Below are 18196 nucleotides of genomic sequence, written 5' to 3' on the forward strand. Positions count from 1 at the left end.
AACTGTTCCTTCGTCAACTTTAATGATAAACAAGATCCAGTGGTAACTGCATGCACACACGTTTGCATGTCTTAATTAAGCGGCCATGTGCATAACACTCATCAACTACCCTAAACCCTATACACTTAATTATTAACATCTAGCTAGCTAGTAAGTAAAAACAGAATTTTTTGTACAAGACAGTGCGACTCACGTGTAGTTGTAAGGAAATAGTATATGTTCATTGGTATTGAGGTGCTTCAAGAACTCTAGCATGCTTTTCTCTACATCTGTTTGATACCATGCATATGTCCATGTTTCTTCATTAATGGTATTTGGGTCAATGAACCCAATGCCATAGAGTCCAGCTTTTTTCATTTCATACATCTTCATCCTACATAATATACCATAGAAAAGAATATAGTCAGGATAATTATAGGTAATGATCGATCAATGAGCACTAAAACTAGCTTGAGACTTGAATTACAGAAAGAAATCACTTACAAACAATACAAACTGACAATGGATTTGTCGAGTGCGTCTTGATGGAATAACTGAAATAGTTCTGAATACTCAATGGACAGAGCTAGCTTATGGAAGTAATACTCTTCCTTGACTTTCACCATGAGGCCCTCTCGATTGCTACTCTTGGGAATTTCATGTACCAATCATGCAATTGATACATTCTCGATGGGAGGTTCTTGACCTCCTCAGGCCATACCAAAGGTTGGCCGCAGGCATATTTCCATTTTATCTCCTCTTCTTTAAGCTTAGGCATGGGCTTAATCTCGAGGAGTTGTCCAACAGTGATACCGAGCATTTCAGCGTTCCGTCTATGCTCCCTGGTTATTACCAGCTGACCGGCGCCGGTACTCTCATGTGTTGGTACAACAAGCGGTGGGGATCGATTGCGCGGCCTGTTCTCCTAGCTGGGGAACGGTTTTCCCGCATTTTTGGCCAGCTTCTTGGCTCGAGCTCGAGCTCGACCCCTGTTGTCATGCTCGATGTGCTTTCATGATTTGGCGCTCATAGTCTGAGTCAACAGGCTTGGGTGCTGGTGGTCGCACCATACGAATAAAGTGGTCAATCTTCTCCTCGGGCACATTCTCCATTGGCGGCGGTGCCAGTTTTGGTGTGAAATGGGCCTCCACTTGGGCCTTCACTATGGCATCGTTTTGCTCCTTGGTCATGTCGTAAGGCCTCTGCGGAAGAGGTGCGAGGCTTTTTGGACCATATTGAAATCGCTTGCCTCCGCCTGTACCTCCTGTACTACCTCAACTTGTAGCACTACGCACCTTAGCTACGGTGGCTCTCTTCCGCGATTGCTGAGGCAGCGGAGATAGCTGACATGGTGCCGGACATGGTGGAGGAGTGGCATGCGTTGGTGGACTTGGAGGAGGAGAAGTGGCCTCACGCGTTTGCTGAGTTGAAGGAGAAGGAGTGGCCTCACGCGTTAGCTGAGTTGGAGCAGGAGGAGTGGCCTCAGGCAATGGCTGAGTTGAAGCAGGAGGAGTGGTCTCACACGTTGGCCGAGTTGAAGCAGGAGGAGTGGCCTCACGCGTTGGAGGAGCGTGAGTCGTCTGCTCCTCGTCACCTCCTGGAATTTCAAGCTCTAGCTGACGCGGTGTCGGTGGCCTTGGAAAGATGATGCAATCCTTTCTTCATAGGATGACACGATGTATGGCCTCTACCAATGTGTGCTCCTCATCATCTCCAGGAATGTCAAGCTGTAGTCCTGAATAATGGTCCACCACCTCATCAACCACGACACGAGCATAGCCGGCTGGAATCGTTCTGCAATGGTAGGTTGCTCCGGGGGGATTTGTCTAAGCAACGACATCCGCCGCCTTCACGGATATGTTCTTTATTTTGAAGTGTAGCTCACAGTTAGTGTTCTCCTTGATGTCATCCACAGGGTATCTATCCAGCAGTGCGTCGCCCGGGACGGAACCCACGCTGCTTCCCGGCATGGATGGGATGGTGCTATCCAATACTGGATCATGCGCTAGCTGCGGCCGCTGCTGCCTCTGCAATTTGAGTGCCAAGTCTGCTTGCGGTGATTCTAGGTCGTTCTGCTTCCTGCTTCCTCTGCTCGTCCTCCAGATTCTTCGTTTTATCCTCCTCCATCGACCTTCTCGCACGGCTTCTGTAGTCGGTGTTCCACTCAGAAAAGCCCTCATACCACGGAACAACGCCCTTGCCTCGTGTTCTTCCCGGGTGTTCAGGATGTCCCAGGGCGCGCGTAAGCTCGCCGTTCTCTCAGTTGGGCGTGAACACTGATACGTCTCGAACGTATCTATAATTTTTGATTGTTCCATGCTATTATATTACCCCTTTTGTATATTTATGGGCTTTATTTTACACATTTATATCATTTTTGGGACTAACCTACTAACCGGAGGCCCAACCCATATTGCTGTTTTTTTTGCCTATTTCAGTATCTCGAAGAAAAGGAATATCAAACTGAGTCCAAACGGAATGAAACCTTCGGGAGCATGATTTTCGGAACAAATCTGATCTGGAGAGCTTGGAGTGCAAGTCAAGAAGCTCCAGAAGGACCCACGAGATAGGGGGCCACGCCCTACTGTAGGGCGCGCCCCCATGTCTCGTGGGCCCCTCGGGCGGCCACCGACGTACTTCTACCTCCTATATATACCTACGTACCACGAAAACATCCAGGAGCACCACGAAACACAATTTCCACCGTCGTAACCTTCTGTATCCGCGAGATCTCAACTTGGAGCCTTCGTCGACACTCTGCCGGAGGGGGAATCGACCATGGAGGGCTTCTACATCAATATCCTTGCCCCTCCGATGAGATGTGAGTAGTTTACCACATACCTATGGGTCCATAGTTATTAGCTAGATGGCTTCTTCTCTCTTTTTGGATCTCAATACAATGTTCTCCCCCTCTCTTATGGAGATCTATTCGATGTAATCTCTTTTTGCGGTGTGTTTGTCGAGATCCGATGAATTGTGGGTTTATGATCAAGTTTATCTATGAATAATAATTGAATCTTCTCTGAATTCTTTTATGTATGATTGAGTTATCTTTCCAAGTCTCTTCGAATTATCAGTTTGGTTTGGCCTACTAGATTGGTTCTTATTGCCATGGGAGAAGTGCTTAGCTTTGGGTTCAATCTTGCGGTGTTCTTACCCAGTGACAGAAAGGGTTGCAAGATACGTATTGTATTGTTGCCATCGAGGATAACAAGATGGGGTTTATATCATATTGCATGAGTTTATCCCTCTACATCATGTCTTCTTTCTTAATGCATTACAATGTTCTTATGAACTTAATACTCTAGATGCATGCTGGATAACGGTCGATGTGTGGAGTAATAGTAGTAGATGCAGGCAGGAGTCAGTCTACTTGTTATGGACATGATGCCTATATACATGATCATGCCTAGATAACCTCATAACTATGCGCTTTTCTATCAATTGCTCGACAGTAATTTGTTTACCCACCGTAATACTTATGCTATCTTGAGAGAAGCCTCTAGTGAAACCTATAGCCCCCGGGTCTATCTCTTTTCATATTTGCTTTCAATCTATCTTTTATTTGCATCTTTACTTTTTGCATCTATCTTATAAAATACCAAAAATATATTTATCTTATCATACTATCTTCATTAGATCTCACTTTCGCAAGTGGCCGTGAAGGGATTAACAACCCCTTTATTGCGCTGGTTGCAAGTTCTCAGTTTGTTTGTGTAGGTGCGTGGGACTTTTGAGGAGCCTCCTACTGGATTGATACCTTGGTTCTCAAAACTGAGGGAAATACTTACGCTACACTTTCCTGCATCACCCTCTCCTCTTCGAGGAAAACCAACGCAAGCTCAAGACGTAGCAAGAAGGATTTCTGGCGCCGTTGCCGGGGAGGTCTTCGCTCAAGTCAAGACATACCAAGTACCCATCACAAACCCATCTCCCTCGCATTTATATTATTTGCCATTTGCATCTCGTTTTCCTCTCCCCCACTTCACCCTTGTCGTTTTATTCGCCCTCTCTTTCCCAATCTCCTCTCTCTTTCACTTGCCTTTTTGTTTGCTTGTGTCTCCATGTGCCTTCTATGTGCTTGCATCTTTGCTTGATTAAAATCTATTGTTATGGATCCACTTAAAGTGTTCTACTTGGATCATCTTTGATCCTTATGCGCTCGTGCTAAACCCCAACTAGCCTAGTTGATGGGAAATCTTTAGATGAGCATGCTCATTTTGTGCGTCACCGTTTGTCTGAAAAAGGGAAGCTCTTATGGTATCATATCTAATAGTTTGCTATGCTATGCTTGGAATCTTTGTGAAACTTGTGATTTTACTTGTTGCTCTAAGAACCCTAAAAAACACCTTCCCTACCTATGTGAGTTTAGTGATAATGAAATCTTATCTTCTTATGCAAAGGGTGTTTATAGTTACTATGATATCGAACAAGTTGAAGAATTGGTCGTTTTTAAGGGTGCTCATGAAGTTGCTTCTCTGATTGAAAAGTATGATTTTACTCTCAACAAATCTGAAAATTTCATCATACTTAAATATTGCAATGAAAACTTTGCTCATAATGTCTATGTCCAAGAATTTATTGAAAGAATGACCATTGCTTTGGAAGAAAATAATGATATGCATGAATCTATAGATAATGATGATTCCGATGATTTGGTTGAAATATCTCTTGATGAACATGATGCTTTCTATTCTTGTGGCCATGATGCCAATATTTATGAAGACGAATTTGCTATAGTTCCTTATGTTAAACGTGAGATCGTTGCTATTGCACCCATACTTGCTAGTTCCTTGAATAAAAAGCATGATTGCAATGATTTTACTATAAACTCTCTTTATGTCAATTGTGCTAATAATATGCAAAACCCTAAGCTTGGGGATGCTAGTTTTTCTATGACTATTACTTGTTGCAATGATCATGATTGGGGTGATTCTTCTTATCTTGAAAATTTATTTAAGCCCAATGATGAATATGAGATTGATAATTGTGTTTGGGATAATATTGAAAGTGGGTTTGGAAGACTGTCAACTTTAGATCCCACATATTTGGAGTATGTTCAATCTTATGATATTTTCGATAAAAGTGGGTTTGGAGAGGTCATGACTTTAGTTAATGTTAATCCCACTATCTTTGAAGAGTGTCAACTTTGCATGCATGTGGATCATGTGGAGAATATGTTATGTGATAGTTATTTTGTTGAATTTTCTTATGATCCTACATGTAATTATTATGAGAGAGGAAAATATGGTTGTAGAAATTTTCATGTTACTAAATTACCTCTCTTCATGTTGAGATTGCTATCATCTCTTTATTCTTCCTTGCATATGCTAGTTTTTGCTTGCCTTGATAATTTGATTGCTTACAAGATGCTTATGCATAGGAAGTATGTTAGACTTAAGTGTGTTTGTCACATGTTTTATGATGCTCTCTTTGTGCTTTAATTCTTGTCTTTCATGTGAGCATTATTGAAATCTCAACGCCTAGCTAAAAAGGCTTTAAAGAAAAGCGCTAGTTGGGAGGCAACCCAATTTTCTTTATGTTTTTTTGTTGTTTTTCCTCCTGTTTAGGAATAAATCTTGCATCTACCTTCTGTTTAGATGTGTTTTTATCTTTTAATTAGTGTTTGTGCCAAGTAGAACCTATAGGATAACCTACGATGATAGTTGATTTGATTCTGCTGAAAAACAGAAACTTTGCGCGCACGAATATAATTTTATTAAATCACAGGAACGTGCTTTTGCGTTGATACTTTTTGCTGCTGTTCAATAGAAAAAATTTCCAGGACTTCCTATTTTGGTAATATTTTTAGAGTTCCAGAAGTTTGCGTTATTTACAGATTGCTACAGACTGTTCTGTTTTTGACAGATTCTGTTTTTCGTGTGTTGTTTGCTTATTTCAATGCATCTATGGCTAGTAAATTAGTTTATAAACCATAAAGAACTTGGAATACAGTAGGTTTAACACCAAATCAAATAAATAATGAGTTCATTGCAGTACCTTATGTGGTGGTTTTTTTTTCTTTCACTAACGGAGCTTATAAGATTTCCTGTTGAGTTTTGTGTTGTGAAGTTTTCAGGTTTTGGGTAAAGCTTTTATGGACTATGGAATAAAGGGTGGCAAGAGCCTAAACATGGGGATGCCCATGGCACCCCAAGACATTCAAGAATATCCAAAAGCCTAAGCTTGGGGATTCCCCGGGAAGGCATCCCCTCTTTCGTCTTCGTTCATTGGTAACTTTACTTGGAGCTATATTTTTATTCGCCACATGATATGTGTTTTGCTTGGAGCGTCATGTATTATATTAGTCTTTGATTTTTAGTTTGCCACAATCATCCTTGCTGTACAAACCTTTTGGGAGAAGCCTATTTGATTATAATTTGCTAGCATACTCTATGTGCTTCACTTATATCTTTTCAGCTTGATAGTTTTTTGCTCTAGTGGTTCACTTATATCTTTTAGAGCACGGTGGTGTCTTAATTTTGAAGAAATTGTTAGTATCTCATGCTTCACTTATATTATTTTGAGAGTCTTTTAGAACAGCATGGTATTTGCTATTATCATAAAGTTGGTCCTAGAATGATGAACATCCAAGTTGGGTATAATAAAAACTATCATAGGAAGTGAATTCGATGCTATGATCAAATTGATGCTTGATAATTGTTTTGAGATATGGAGGTAGTGATATTAAAGTAATGCTAGTTGGGTGATTATGAATATAAAGAATGCTTGCGTTGAAGTTTGTGATTCTCGTAGCATGCACGTATGGTGAACCGCTTTGTGATGAAGTTGGAGCACAATTTTATTTATTGATTACCTTCCTTATGAGTGGCGGTCGGGGACGAGCGATGGTCTTTTCCTACCAATCTACCCCCCTAGGAGCATGCGCGTAGTGCTTTGGTTTTTGATGACTTCTAAATTTTTGCAACAAGTGCATGAGTTCTTTTGATTAATGTTGAGTCCATGGGTTATACGCACCCTTTGACCCTTTCATTGCTAGCCTCTCTTGTGTCGCGTAACTTTTGCCGGTACCATACACCCACCATATACCTTCCTCAAAACAGCCACCATACCTACCTATTATGGCATTACCATAGCCATTCCAAGATATATTGCCATGCAACTTTCCACCGTTCCGTTCATATGACACAGATTACTTTTTGCATGATCATGTAGTTGACATTGTATTTGTGGCAAGGGCACCTTCATAATTTTCATACATGTTGCTCTTGATTCATTGCATATCCCGGTACACCGTCGGAGGCATTCATATAGTGTCATATCTTGTTCTAGCTTTGAGTTGTAAATCCATAAAAGTGTGATGATCTTCATTATCAGAGCATTGTCCTCGTGAGGAAAGGATGATGAAGGCTATGATTCCCCCACAAGTCGGGATGAGACTTCGAACTTTACAAAAAGAAAACAAAGGGAAAGAAAAAAATGAGAAAGGCCAAAAAGAAAAGAAAAAAAAGGGAAAGGCCAAAGAAAAAAAGAAAAAAAAGAAAAAAATGAGAGAAAAAGAGAGAAGGGACAATGATACTATCTCTTTTTCCACACTTGTGCTTTAAAATAGCAGCATGATCTTCATGATAGAGAGTCTCATATGTTTTCACTTTCATATACTAGTGGGAATTTTTCATTATAGAACTTGGCTTGTATATTCCAATGACGGGCTTTCTCAAAAGTGCCCTAGGTCTTCATGAGCAAGCCAGTTGGATGCACACCCACTTAGTTTCTTTTGTTGAGCTTTCATATATTTATAGCTCTAGTGCATCCGTTGCATGGCAATCCCTACTCACTCACATTGATATCTATTAATGGGCATCTCCATAGCCCGTTGATACGCCTAGTTGATGTGAGACTATCTTCTCCTTTTTGTCTTCTCCACACCCACCATTCTATTCCACATATAGTGCTATGTCCATGGCTCACGCTCATGTATTGCGTGAAAGTTGAAAGAGTTTGAGATTATTAAAGTATGAAACAATTGCTTGGCTTTTCATTGGGGTTGTGCATGACTAAATACTTTGTGTGATGAAGATAGAGCAACAACTAGACTATATGATTTTGTAGGGATAACTTTATTTAGCCATGTTATTTTGAGAAGACATGATTACTTTGATTAGTATGCTTGAAGTATTACTATTTCTTATGTCAATATGAACTTTTATTTTGTATTCATTTGGATCTGAACATTCATCCCACAATAAAGAAAATTACATTATGATTTATGCTAGGTAGCATTCCACATCAAAAATTCTCTTTTGATCATTTACCTACTCAAGGACGAGCAGAAATTAAGCTTGGGGATGCTTGATATGTATCCAACGTATCTATAATTTTTGATTGTTCCATGCTGTTATGTTACCCCTTTTGGATATTTATGGGCTTTATTTTAAACATTTATATCATTTTTGGGACTAACCTACTAACTGGAGGCCCGGCCCATATTGCTGTTTTTTTGCCTATTTCAGTATTTCGAAGAAAAGGAATATCAAGCGGTGTCCAAACGGAATGAAACCTTCGGGAGCATGATTTTTGGAACAAATCTGATCCGGAGAGCTTGGAGTGCAAGTCCAAAAGCTCCCGAGGGCCCCACGAGATAGGGGGCCGTGCCCCCCTTGTAGGGTGCGCCCCCTGTCTCGTGGGCCCCTCGGGCGGCCACCGACCTACTTCTTCCTCCTATATATACCTATGTAGCCCGAAAACATCCAGGAGCACCACAAAACACAATTTCCACCGCCGTAACCTTCTGTATCTGCGAGATCTTATCTTGGAGCCTTCGTCGGCACTCTGTCGGAGGGGGGATCGACCATGAAGGGCTTCTACATCAACATCCTTGCCCCTTCGATGAGTTGTGAGTAGTTTACCACAGACCTACGGGTCCATAGTTATTATCTAGATGGCTTCTTCTCTCTTTTGGATCTCAATACAATGTTCTCCCCCTCTCTTGTGGAGATCTATTCGATGTAATCTATTTTTGCGGTGTGTTTGTAGAGATCCGATGAATTGTGGGTTTATGATCAAGTTTATCTATGAATAATAGTTGAATCTTCTCTGAATTCTTTTATGTATGATTGAGTTATCTTTGCAAGTCTTTTCGAATTATCAGTTTGGTTTGGCCTACTAGATTGGTTCTTCTTGCCATGGGAGAAGTGCTTAGCTTTGGGTTCAAGCTTGCGGTGTTCTTACCCAGTGACAGAAAGGGTTGCAAGACACGTATTGTATTGTTGCCATCGAGGATAACAAGATGGGGTTTATATCATATTGTATGAGTTTATCCCTCTACATCATGTCTTCTTGCTTAATGCGTTACTCTGTTCTTATGAACTTAATACTCTAGATGCATGCTGGATAGCGGTCGATGTGTGGAGTAATAGTAGTAGATGCAGGCAGGAGTCGGTCTACTTGTTATGGACATGATTCCTATATACATGATCATGCGTAGATAACCTCATAACTATGCGCTTTTCTATCAATTGATCAACAGTAATTTGATCACCCACCGTAATACTTATGCTATCTTGACAGATGCCTCTAGTGAAACCTATGGCCCCCAGGTCTATCTCTTATCATAGTTGCTTTCAATCTATCTTTGCATCTATCTTATAAAATACAAAAAAAATATTTATCTTATCATACTATCTTTATTAGATCTCACTTTCGCAAGTGGCCGTGAAGGGATTGACAACCTGTTTATTGCGTTGATTGCAAGTTCTCAGTTTGTTTGTGTAGGTGCGCGGGACTTTTGAGGAGCCTCCTACTGGATTGATACCTTGGTTCTCAAAACTGAGGGAAATACTTACTCTACACTTTGCTGCATCACCCTCTCCTCTTCGAGGAAAACAAACGAAAGCTCAAGACGTAGCAAACACCCCCTTTCGATCTTCTTCTATTGCTTGAAAAAACTTTTCATCGGTTCCTTTAAGACATGCCTTCTTCGAAACCAAGCCTGTCTTCGGGTCCAATGCCCCCCCATGCGCATAGAACCAACTTCTACACCTGGGGGGCAAGCTCAATGTAACTGGAGTGACCTATGCAGCCAGCATCTCTTGTTCAGACGTATCCCACTTAAGCATTGCCACCGCGTAGCCACCTGGCCCAAGCCTATGGAATTGCTCTTTTTTGGCGGCATTGGCCTTGTTTTTTCTGGATCGTTCCTTAGATAATCCCGATTCCTTGAATTTCATGAAATCGTCCCAGTGTTCTCTTTGGTTCTCCAGTGTTCCCTTGAATTCTGGAGTCTTTTTTTTCCTGCTTTGACGTAGTCCTTCCATAAAGTTTTCTTGTGGTTGTTGAATGCAATTGCCATCTTCCTAAGAGCAGCGTCCTTGACTTTCTCCACATCTCCAGCTGTGAAATGATCTGGTAGGGTGAAATGTTCCATGAGTTCTTCCCAAAGTGCATTTTTTGCTCTGTCATCGACAAAAGTAAGATCTAGACGAGGCTTTGATGGCTCTTTCCATTCTTGAAGGGAGATCGGGAGTTTGTCCTTCACAAGAAATCTGCACTGACAAACGAACTTGTACGCAATGTTCTTAGGCGCTCTTGGTTCACCATTAGTTTTGGTGGCCTCAATGTTGTACTTTACGCCCTGCTTCAACTTTTTTCCCTTGCCTCGCACTCTGCCTATAGAAGATTTGCTCGATCCGGAGGGATGAAAAGAAGAAAGATCGATTCGTTAATATATCTTGAAATCATATAAAACATGTGATGATCACCAATGCCTGCTTATATAAATATACCTCACTGGTCTTTGTTTTATCAAGATCAACATTTTCTTCGCCATCATAATCATTAATTTCATCATCGTCATAATCATTAATTTCGTCGCCATCATAATCATTAATTTCTTCGCCATCATAATCCATGACTTCATCAATTCGGTCGTCGCGATCGAATATCATATCATCACCCTCCCCGGTATTGTTCAGACATTGGGAGCCGTCATCTTCTTCATTTCGAATATCTGGCGCGCGAGGGGAGCGTATGATATCGAACATGGCCTCTTCTCCCTCTCTGCCGGTATTGTCCGCCATAGCTTTTATTTAACACATCCAGAAGAAATATAAAATAATTTAGTATTCAAATTACAATATGCATGCATGCAATCAATAAGAGGAAATCCTGAATCATAGTACATAACATGCATCGTCTCGAATAATATATAATCTCGAATACATCGTCTCAAATATTATATATCAAATACATCACTAGCTAGCTAGCTAATAAATATTCAATAATCTAGGCCACTCGCGGTTCCTGAGGCGCGGGCGGTGGACACCCATAGATAAGGAACCATCACATGATCATCGCTCCGGTCATCTCCCCAAAGACCCTGCCAGGTATTGGAGAACCAGACGTCCATAGCAGCCATGTCGAGACGGACGTGCTCGTCCTCCTCCCTGACACGGCGACGCACGACCTCCGGCGGGGCCGGCTCCCTCCGCAACGAAAGTGGCCCACGGGAATGCCACCAAAGGAGCTCATGGTCGACGACGTGACCCGGGTTCCTCAGCAAGCGGCGAGCCCCTGAAGGTAGCACCTCCCAGTGCCATCCCGGCGGAGCCCAGTCCCGGTCATGGGTCCTATGAAGCAGGACGTCGTCGTGAATGGGTCGACGGCGAGGATGCGGGCCGGGCATCGTCAAGAACAAATACTATACGCCGCAAAAGTAACATTTTCTAAATGATTGGATTGTGATTTCTTATATGCACATTCTAAATTTGTATAACTAAAATTATAAGAAACTAAAAACTAACATTTCTATTACATTTCTATAACAATTTGAAATTAATCAAATTCATCTAGCTAAAACTAACATTTCTAAAATTTCCAACATTTCTAACATTTCTCTATACTATTTGACATTAATCTAATCTAACTAATTAATTCATCTAAAACATGTGTATAAAAAACAGAAAACTAAATGTGTGTGTGAGTGTGTGTGTGTGCGCGCGCGCGAGCGCGTGTGCACCTACTGCGCCGGTGGCGCAGTGGCTTCGATTTGAAGAAGGAGATGGGGCGGGGAGAGGGGCTCATAGCAAGGGCGACGGCGACGACGATAACGACGGCGAGGCGACGGGACGACGAGGCAGAGGGGACGACGAAGGGGGCGGCGACGACGGCGACGGACGACGAGGGGGACGGCGATGGGGGCGGCGACGATGGGCGGCGATGGGGCTGAGGAGAGAAGAAGGAGAGGGTGAACGAACTGATGATTTTTTTCAAGTGTTTTCTTATATAGAACCTACCTTTAGTACCGGTTGGAGCCACTAACCGGTACTAAAGGTCTGTTTTGGCCAGGGGAAGCGGCGGGAAGCTCACCCCTTTAGTACCGGGTGGTGGCTACAACCGATACTAAAGGCACCCCATTTAGTACCGGTTGTATCCACCACCCGGTACTAAAGGGGGTGCGCTGGCTCCAGGCGGTGCGCAACTTTTGTCCCACCTCGCTAGTCGAAGAGCGCGGAGGCCAGTTTATAAGCCCCGGTGCGGGCACTACATTGAGCTCCTCTCCAATGCAGGCCTTCTGGGCCTACCTGTTCTACTCTGCCCTGTTGGGCCTACTGGGCTAGCGGGCCTGCATCCTGGCCCAACTACATGTTGGGTTTCTAGTCGTATGCAGGCTGCTATGGCCCAGTAGGTGGGCTTTTTTAATTTAGTTTTTTTCTTTTCTCTTTATTTATTTTCATTTACTTATTTCTGAATATTTTTTCTTTAGGTACAAAAAATTACAAACTTTCTGTTAGTGCGAGTAGTTTTCAAATTTGAATAGTTTAATTTATTTTAATTTAGTGTTTGTCTCAGCAAAAAAATAGTTTTTTTTCTTTTCTACTTTATTTATTTTCATTCATTCATTGCTGAATATTTTTTCTTTAGGTACAAAAAATTACAAACTTTCTGTTAGTGCGAGTAGTTTTCAAATTTTAATAGTTTCAATTTTTTAATTTAGTTTTTGTCTCAACAAAAATTTAGTTTTTTTCTACTTTATTTATTTTCATTTATTTATTTCTGAATATTTTTTCTATAGTTACAAAAAATTACAAACTTTCTATTAATGCCAGTAGTTTTCAAATTTGAATAGTTAAAAAAAAATTAGTTTTGTCTCAACAAAAGTTTAGTTTTTTTTTCTTTTCTACTTTATTTATTTTCGTTTATTTATTTCTGAATATTTTTTTATAGTTACAAAAAATTACAAACTTTCTGTTAGTGCCAGTAGTTTAAATTTCAAATTCAAATTTGCACATAAATTTCTTCACATTTCAAATACCAAAACACATAATTACCCTAACTATTACAAAGATTCCCTCTGGTTTGTCCAGATATATAAGTCTGGAAAGTCACTACAGAAGAAAGTGATGACGGTGAAGCCTATCACATGCCAATGTGGGATCTTTGTGTGTGAAATTTTTTCTTCGCGTGTGTCCCTTTGCGTCGTAACCATGGACAATCTTCATCATTTAACTGGATGCTCGGATCAATATTCACTTTAAATGGAGCAATTTCATCAAACTTTTCATAATCTTCTGACATGTCTGTCTTGTCATCCACTCCCACGATGTTTCCTTTCCCTGAAAGAACTATGCGGTGCTTTGGCTCACTGTATGATCCATTCGCTTCCTTATCCTTTCTTTTTCTCGGCCTGGTAGACATGTCTTTCACATAGAAAACTTGCGCCACATCATTGGCTAGGACAAATGGTTCATCTGCATACGCAAGGTTGTTGAGATCCACTATTGTCATTCCGTATTGCAGGTCTTCCGTTACCCCGTCTCGTGTCATATTGACCCATTTGCACCGAAACAAATGGACCTTCAAACCACCTCCATAGTTAAGTTCCCATATGTCCTCTATGTAACAATAATATATTTCCTTTCTCGTGTTGGTTGTTGCATCAAAGCGGACACCACTGTTTTGGTTGGTGCTCTTCTTATCTTGGGCGATCATGTAAAATGTATTCCCGTTTATCTCATACCCTTTGAAAGTCATTTTATTCGAAGATGGTAACTGGGACAACAAGTACAGCTCATCTTCAATATCGCCATCATGCCTGGCACGTGTCTGCAACCAACCGGCGAAAGTCCTCGTTTGTCCACGTGTAATCCAGTCGCCAGACTGCTCCGGGTGTTTGGAGTGTAGAAAATTCTTGTGTTCCTCCATATACGAAGACACCAAGGCGGAATTCTGTAGAACTGTGTAGTGTGCTTCAGTGAGAGAATGCCCGCTCATACATATTATTTGATCCCCTCCTAGCGTTCCTTTTCCATCTAGTCTGCCCTTATGTCGCGATTCAGGAACACCAATCGGCTTAAGGTCAGGAATAAAGTCAATACAAAACTCAATGGCCTCCTCATTTTCATGGCCCTTCGAGATGCTTCCTTCTGGCCTAGCACGGTTATGAACATATTTCTTCAAGACTCCCATGAACCTCTCAAAGGGGAACATATTGTGTAGAAATACAGGACCCAAAATGTTAATCTCTTCGCAAAGCTGAACTAGGATGTGCGTCTTGATATTGAAGAAGGATGGTGGGAACACCAACTCGAAACTGACAAGACATTGCACCAAATCATTTTGTACCTGGGTATGATTTCTGGATCGATTACCTTCTGAGAGATTGCATTGAGGACTGCACAAAGCTTCACAATGGCTAATCGAACGTTTTCCGGTAGAAGCCCCCTCAATGCAACCGGAAGCAGTTGCGTCATAATCACGTGGCCGTCATGAGACTTTAGGTTCTGGAACTTTTTCTCTGCCATATTTATTATTCCATTTATATTCGATGAGAAGCCAGATGGTACCTTCATACTGAGCAGGCATTTAAAGAAGATTTCCTTCTCTTCTTTGGTAAGAGCGTAGCTGGCCTAACCCTGATGTATACCGTCTTTTCCATGCATACGTTGCTGGTCCTCTCGTGCCTCTGGTGTATCTTTTGTCTTCCCATACACGCCCAAGAAGCCAAGCAGGGTCACACAAAGATTCTTCGTCACCTGCATCATGTCGATTGCGGAGGGACCTCTAGGTCTTTCCAATATGGCAGGTCCCAAAATATAGATTTCTTCATCCACATGGGTGCGCGTCCGTCAGCGTCCTTCGTAACAGGTTTTCCGCCATGACCCTTTCCAAAGATTACCTTCAAATTCTTGACCATATCATGTACATCAGCACCAGTACGGTGGCGAGGCTCCGTCCGGTGATCCGCCTCACCTTTGAAATGCTTGCCTTTCTTTCTTACGGGATGGCTGCTCGGAAGAAATCGACGATGTCCCAAGTACACATTCTTCCTACAACTATCCAAATATATATTGTCGGTATCATCCAAACAGTGCGTGCATCCGCGTTATCCCTTGTTTCTCTATCCTGAAAGGTTACTGAGAGCAGGCCAATCATTTATGGTCATGGACAGCAACGCCTTTAGGTCAAATTCTTCCTGTTTGTGCTCATCCCATGCACGTACACCTTTTCCATTCCACAACTATATTAGTTCTTCAACTAATGGCCTTAGGTACACATCAATGTCGTTGCCGGGTTGCTTAGGACCTTGGATGAGCACTGACATCATAATGAACTTCCATTTCATGCACAACCAAGGAGGAAGATTATACAAACATAGATTCACAGGCCACGTGCTATGGTTTCTGCTATGCTCCCCAAAAGGATTAATGCCATCAGAGGTTAGACCAAACCATATGTATTTTGGGTCACCTGCCAACTCCTCCCTGTATTTTCTCTCAATTTTTCTCCACTGCGACCCGTCAGTGGATACTCTCAACTTTCCGTCTTCCTTACGGTCTTCTCCGTGCCATCGCATCGCCTTCACATGCTCTTTGTTTTGGAATGCAACAACTCTCTAGCTAAAGAATTGAAATGCAACAACAAATGCAATCTAGATCGCAACTAAGGTAACAATTGATCCAACATCATAATGATACCAAGCCACATTATCAATGGCATATTTTCTAATCTTTCTAATCTGCAACCGCATTTTCTCCATCTTGATCTTGTGATCATCGACGACATCGGCAACATGCAACTCCAATTCCATCTTCTCCCCCTCAATTCTTTTGAATTTTTATTTCAAATACTCATTTTCTCTTTCAACTAAATTTAACCTCTCGACAATAGGGTCGGTTGGAATTTTAGGTTCACATACCTCCTAGATAAAAATATCTATGTCAACTTGATGGGCACAATTTGTCCTCAACACGAAATGCAACAAATAGTTCTGAAAGAGAATATACCACATCTGAATCCTAACACGGACGAGGGCCGACGGGGACGGATATCAAAACCATCGCACTATGCATAACAAACAACGTACGGGTAAGATAATTATACATGTAACTATATATATCTAAATCACACAAACATGATTTTTTTATATAAAAAAGATAAGACCAAGAGGCTCACTACAAGGTGCTTCCGGCAATGGGTCGGTGCGGACGATCGATGGTGGTTACGATGGAGACGGGAAGGCACTAAGTAAACCACACCTACATATGCAAACTAAGAGTTATTTTAAGCTCAAATTGCATATAAATCAAATATACTACCACATATAATTCCTCCCAAATTACTAAAACCCACAAATTAATCACTATATAAAGCATTGCAAGAGCTAATCTAGCAATGAGAGATGAAAGGACAAAGTTGCTAACCTTTGTGATCACTTGAATGGATGGGGGCCTTCAAATCTTGACAAAATTTGGGCAAAATGTGTGATGAGCTAGAGGGGAGAAGAGGAAGAACAGAGAGGAGGAGAGGGGAAAGGGGGAAGAACAGAGCGAGCTGGACGAAGGGTTTATATGCAGCACGACCTATAGTACCGGTTCGTGGCAAGAACCGGTACTAAAGGTGTTGGACGGGCCCCAGTCTGACAACATCCTTCCACCATGCCCTTTAGTACTGGTTCGTGGCACGAACGGGTGCTAAAAGTTTAGCACGAACCGGTACTAAAGGGAGCGGCCTGCCTAGCCGTTGGAACCGCCACTAATGGTCACATTAGTGCCGGCTCAATTTCAAACCAGGACTAATGAGCTGCACATTAGACCCTTTTCTACTAGTGTTGATCCTCATCATTAAAAAAATGTACAATGTAACTGCGTGGAATATATGAGCAGCGCTCCGGAAAATAAGACTGCCTTTGAAGATCAGGATCTTCCTCTGGCAATGGATCCGTTATCGGGTGCCTTCAGGGGTGGAGGTACTAAAGCGGAATGGCCTGGGAGATGGGTTGTGCCCACTTTGTACGACGATAGAGGACTCCAACCACATCTCAGCGCGTTTCTTTTGGAGCTGCTTCCGAGAGGCGGCCGGCGGAAGGTGGTGCAATACTAATTTCGCTGACCTATTCACGGAACTCATGGCCTCCCCACCGTCTGGATGCTATAGACGATTCGCAATAAGATTATAATTCAGCGTGTGCTAACCCGACGTGCTACTGACACGATCTTCAAAATGTGTGGCTATATGCAGCTTTCGGCCGCTTGGCCACCCGCAGGATCGAGACATCATCGACACCCTCATCGCCGACCTTCGCACGATGGCTCTCCTCTTGGCGCCGCTGCTTCCGTCGCCGCTTCCTCCTCCTCCTCCTGAGCCAGATTAGCCACATGGTGGTCGTTGCTTCGCCATTTGTGTTTTATTTAGGGCTTGTTGAGTTGTGCTCTCAGCGGAACCCCTTTTGAACCTGCGTGTGTGCTACTTCGTGCGCGCACGCGCGCGCGCGTGTGTGTATGTGTGTGTGTGTGTTCTTGTTGGATGTTGTGGCTCGGTGGTTTGCTTTATATATAAAGCGGGGCGAAAGCCTTTTTCGGTAAAGGATCTGGACAACATTGATTTCACGCATTGAAATATGCCAAATATATTAATCTCAAATGCAGACAAGAATAGGGACAAGATCTTCAAAGGATCATGAAAGGCTAAAACTTGCTCTTGTTGGGAACCAAGATCTTCGAAGTTTCGAAGCTTGTGTTAAGAACACAAACTACAACGTGCCACAAATGCATTACGACAATAATAAATAATATTTTGCATCCAAGAGGCCTCAACTTGCATCAGGACCACTCTAGTAAGACCAGAAGAGGCTTGAACTTGCATCAAGACCACACTAGTAAGGCTAGAAGAGGCTTGAACTGGCATCAAGACCATCAAGACCACTATAGTAAGGCTTGAAGAGGCTTGAACTTCAATCAGGATCACTGTAGTAAGACTT

This window comes from Triticum aestivum, chromosome 4A, assembly GCF_018294505.1.
Source record: "Triticum aestivum cultivar Chinese Spring chromosome 4A, IWGSC CS RefSeq v2.1, whole genome shotgun sequence".
In the NCBI taxonomy this organism is placed as follows: domain Eukaryota; kingdom Viridiplantae; phylum Streptophyta; class Magnoliopsida; order Poales; family Poaceae; genus Triticum; species Triticum aestivum.